This window comes from Haliotis rufescens, unplaced genomic scaffold (genome assembly GCF_023055435.1).
Source record: "Haliotis rufescens isolate VD_foot unplaced genomic scaffold, xgHalRufe1.0.p SCAF_136, whole genome shotgun sequence".
Lineage (NCBI taxonomy): Eukaryota > Metazoa > Mollusca > Gastropoda > Lepetellida > Haliotidae > Haliotis > Haliotis rufescens.
In genome coordinates, this window is record NW_025963820.1 from 367,501 (window position 1) to 372,840 (window position 5,340).

At 41.0% G+C, this 5,340-nt stretch overlaps 1 protein-coding gene across 1 annotated transcript in view; it reads right to left on the reverse strand.

Annotated features, from left to right (window-relative positions):
- The window catches only part of LOC124118262, a 37,361-nt gene extending 37,338 nt beyond the window's left edge, over positions 1-23 (reverse strand). The window contains exon 1 of the mRNA XM_046480371.2: positions 1-23. This exon is cut by the window's left edge and continues 95 nt beyond it. The gene's annotated coding sequence lies outside the window, so the exon portion shown is untranslated.
- Positions 24-5,340: the final 5,317 nt, after the last annotated feature.

The following is a 5,340-nucleotide window of genomic DNA, read 5'->3' on the forward strand; positions in this document are numbered from 1 at the left end:
TAAACGCGCCTGCCTCATCGGGGAATGCTATCATCTCACGAGGAGCATCCTTTTAAACATAAATGATTTTCTGATACAGGATACACTTACATTCAGCTATTAGGCCCATTCAAAATAAATACTCGTTTGGCCGTCCTTTCGACACCTTATTTTTATTTTGTATCGTTTTACACCACGACGACCTTGAAAATAGACGATCTGAGGCAAAATAATTTAATCCAGTATTTTCTGGTGTAAATTAATTAATCAAATTTCAAAATGACTCCACGTCCTTTAACCTATGTTTTAGTTGATTTGTTTGTTGGTTGGTTGTTTAACGCCGCACTCAGCAATATTCCAGCTATATGATGGCGGTCTGTAAATAATCGAGTCTGGACCAGACAATCCAGTGATTGACATCATGCGCATCGATCCACGCAATTGGGACCAAAGACATGCATCAACCAAGTCAGTGGGCCTGACTACCCAATCCCGTTAGTCGCCTTTTACGGCAAGCATGGGTTGCTACCCCGGATCTTCACGGGTCCCTATGTTTTAAATTATAATAAGAAGTGTCGATTCTGGAGTGAGACTACCTCAAAACAGTAGGTTCGTCGCCATTCTCCCATGACGGCAGGAACGCTGTAAAATGGCAGTCTTTTGGGACGCGTAATTACACACGGGTACAAAGGTCAGATATCTTTGAAGAATGTAAGAAATGTTTTTCAAATTCCAGCTTAACTACTTATAATCTTGACTGGTTCAAAATACTTCGCATTCTTCAAAGTCATGACAGATTTCCCAATTAAGCAAACCTAAGGATAACATAAACTACGTAATGTTTTGTCATTGTTTTCATGTAATACTATTGTGAAATAGTGAGTGAGTGAGTGAGGTTTTACGCCGCTATTAGCAATATTCCAGCGATATCACAGCGGGGGGCACCAGAAATGGGCTTCATACATTGTACCCATGTCGGGAATCGAACCCAGGTCTTCGGCGTGACGAGCGAACGCTTTAACCACTAGGCTATCCGACCGACGCTATTGTGAAATAGGGCTTGAGGGATCAGGAAACTATGAAATCTTCTGTTTATATCTGCCCACTGTTATTAATACAATAATGAGGAACAAAATTTCTTAATTTTTGGCCTTATCGTCAACAGGAATTAAACACTGTGGTCTGAACGCCGTGGTCTTCCTTCCTTGTCATGCCAACACAATCAACATGTGTCTGTCTAAGTGAGTGAGTGAGTTAGTTATGTTAAACGCCGCTTTAAACAGTATTCCAGTTATATCACGGCGTGACAGCTTAATGTGGGAGGAAAGCCCGAAGTGATGCAGGTCTCAGACGTTCACCACTTCTGTGAAACCCACGAGCACGGATATGGTGCTGACAAACCTAGGAATATAATTGGGGCGAACCGGAATTCGAACCCACAATTATCTGGCGTGCCCAAGGGACGTTACTCTTGAAGTTGAATATCATGTCCTTGTTAAGAAGATGTAACACATGCACTTTTAAATAGTGTATGTCATTAACCCTACCTTTACAAATCTGACTGATTTAAGCAAACTTGTATTCATTTAAAAGTCAGAAAATGTACATGTCTTATTTGCTAGCCCACTCTATTATTTAAATGATAAACATTTCATTAAATGTTTTGTATATATATTTATGTTTTATGTATATACATGTTTTACGTGTTTTACAGTCTTATTGAGTCTCGTAAGCCTCATGGCTGGACGTCACTCTTAAATTACATGTTCAATTTTCTTTATATACACAGCCCTCTCTCTCTCTCTCTCTCTCTCTCTCTCTCTCTCTCTCTCTCTCTCTCTCTCTCTCTCTGTTTTACAGTCTTATTGAGTCTCGTAAGCCTCATAGCTGGACGTCACTCTTAAATTACATGTTCAATTTTCTTTATATACACAGCCCTCTCTCTCTCTCTCTCTCTCTCTCTCTCTCTCTCTCTCTCTCTCTCTCTCTGTTTTACAGTCTTATTGAGTCTCGTAAGCCTCATGGCTGGACGTCACTCTTAAATTACATGTTCAATTTTTGTATATACATAGCTCTCTCTCTCTCTCTCTCTCTCTCTCTCTCTCTCTCTCTCTCTCTTCATTTGTCAATCAGAGGTGTCAAGTCACAAAAGACACCGCTCTGTTTGAAAAAGCCGATTTGACGGCCGAATCGCCGCAGAAACTAATATTTTTGTAATAGTACTTCTTTTACAGCCTTTGTCAGTGAGCGTATTTAAATAATTATATGCAAAATGATAGGCTACAAAATGCAAAGTTGCGTTTACTACGATATTCAAAGAATGCGTCGCAATATTTTCATTCAGAAAACAGGACAGAAATCTGCAAAGAGAATGTATTTCAAGCTTTTAGGAGAACAGAGAACTTGCTATTTTTGACGCTTTTCTTTGTACGGTGACGTCATGTCTTTTGCGTCACAATGAGCGATATGACGTCATAATAGAGACACGCGGCGAAGAGGGGCCTGAAGTTAGCAGCCGGTTCGTAATTCGTCATTCGTTTTTCGACTAACGGAATACAAGCCTGGGCCCCGTTCCACAAAGCGATCGTAGCGCTAAGATGATCGTAACCCCCATTCTTTAGCATAGGCTTACGACAGACTTAGCGCTAAGGTCGCTTTGTGGAACGGGGCCCAGAACCGGATTCGTTATTCAGACTTGGTATGAGAAATATAAGAGACTGTTTTTACACTGGGTTCGTTATTCGTTATTCGTTATTCGTTTTTCGTTTTTCGAGTAACGAAATACAAGCCAGCACCGGATTCGTTTTTCAAAGGCTGTATATTAAACAATTTCACTAGTACGGTCAAATACACTGAAACTCATTTAATATTTGACAGCAGGCTACATCGTCTTACCTCGTCCAAAAGTTGTTTGGTTATTCAGCGCTTTTGAATTACGATAAACAAACCAGAACCGGGTTCCGTGCAAACAGAAGATTCTCAACTTCATTTCTAGTTTGTTTTCTGAAACTTCCTAAAAAACGTAGACAAGTTTGTTTTGTGAATAAGACAAGAGAAGCCTTTCCTGCAGAATCAGACAAAGACAAGGGTTTTAAGTATGCAAGACGATGACACGAGTATTTTAAGAATTCTACACTCATTCTCGTTAGATACCATTTTTACGAAACTAGTGGACTGTCTATGGTATCTGACCGAGCGAATAGTGTGTGGTATTTCATTTATTACCCACGTTAGTTATATATGTAAGTGTAAATACATAACAACTTTTCTTCGTTGACAGACCAAACTGAAACAGGTGTCAAAATGTGGTTGCACATGAATATTGATATATGCCCAAATATGGGCATTGTTGACATTTCTATGCATACGCATTAACAACATGCGCCTGTAAATAAGAACAGAGTTCCATTTGTTCGATCACTTTACTTGAGAAAATCAGCGTGAAATGACAATAACAAACAAGTATCAAACAGGTTGAAACACGGGCGTGTTAATAATCACATCTGGTTCCGGTTCCGACTGCGCATGTGCACTGGTACAAGGGACAGTCCACTACACAGGGCCGCTGCATAGTACAACGTTCTCTAGCTTGCGGTTGTGTTTGCAAACATAACAGCACCGACGTTCAAGATCCTTTTGGAAGAATTTCTTCAACTTATGAGAATTCAAGCGCCATGTTGTTAGTACGCAGGACACCTAAAAGAAAATTTGAAATGTCACATTAGCGGAATATCGGACCAACAGTCGGTCACTCGCACTGCCGGGGTCCCGTCTGTGCATTCAAAATGGTTCGGTTTCCTTGATCTATCAGCTGAATTTATATCATGTCCGTACTATTTTGGAAGAGGGAAATCAAAGTTTTCGCCATAGACATTCATGTTTACTGTACCACCCTGTACTGAAGACGTGAAAATCAACAAACTCAAGTCTGCTTGCATGTCAGTGACAGCCTCGAACGAAGGGCAAGGTCACCACCGGAATAAAAAAAGACAACCGTCATCTACTCACAGCGTTTTACGCTAGAGATAAGGGATGTTATTGTTCACCTTTTGGATATTGGGCCGCATAATCAGAAATCAGGCACACTTCTACGGAGTTTTCGAATGATTTGTATCGGAAATGTTCACTTTGAGTGATCTGGTCGTGCAGTCGTAAACAAACAACTCCCGAAACAGTGCCACAAAATACGCTTCGAAGAGGACACTGATGGCACAACCGGATCATCCCAAGTAAGTCTAGATATCTGTTAAGATAGTTTAAAGTGACTTAATTTCAACACGCTTATCCTTTTACATTGATCAAATTGGAAGTTGCGAAAGTGGTCGGGTGCGTCACGCTCATTGGGACCCTCGATCTATTGAACGGTAGTCATACATTGTAAATGGATATAGCTCGATTATATAATGTCTGTAGAGGCTCAATGCATAACTTATATAAGATGCTAAACGACTATCTTGTTTGGTTTAATAAAGTGTTTTTAAATATCTCTCGCTCTGATGAGATTGAGGTTTGTCAACACCATACCCGTGCTCGTGGGTTTCACCGAAGTGGTAAACCTGCATCACTTCGGGCTTTCCTCCCACATTAAGCTGACACACCGTGATATAACTGGAATACTGTTAAAAGCGGCGTTAAACCTAACTCGCTCACTCATTCACTCAAAAAGATCATCTTAATACCCATCCAGTTGGGGAGCATTCAAACAATGCTCATCAGGTATGGGGTGATCATCAAGAATGTTCTCATTCAACAGTAGCTGGAACACTGAGTATTGAGATGATTAGACAGATGGCTTGACAAAGACCAAGAATCTGATTCTGCCTGTGTGATCGAAAATGGGACATATTCATCTACTGGTTCAGCTGAACCGGCTACAGAAGCATGACTATTTTTCAGAGCGGGGTTAATAAAGTTTATTGATATAAACGTTTGAAAATCGACTTTTTTTTTGTGAGGGTTCCGCACCCGGCCCTGAAAACGTGCCAGGCGGATGGTAACTATCAACCACATCGCACTCGTCACTATCAGTCGAACTGTCACTCGTCACTATCAGTCGAACTGTCACTCGTCACTATCAGTCGAACTGTCACTCGTCACTATCAGTCGAACTGTCACTCGTCACTATCAGTCGAACTGTCACTCGAACTTGACTCACTCGAGCTAGACCAGTCTGAGATATCATGTTCAATCCTATGGTTAATTCTCCTTTTTTAGGAATCCAATAACCTTTAGGTAAGTGATCTATTGACCCCCTGCGAAGTACCCCGGTTAGTAGATCTAACCTTCGGACCCACGTGGTCGTCATCATGGCGTGTACTGGCCAGATTTAAAGACACTTGGCTGACTGCTCCACTTTCGGGA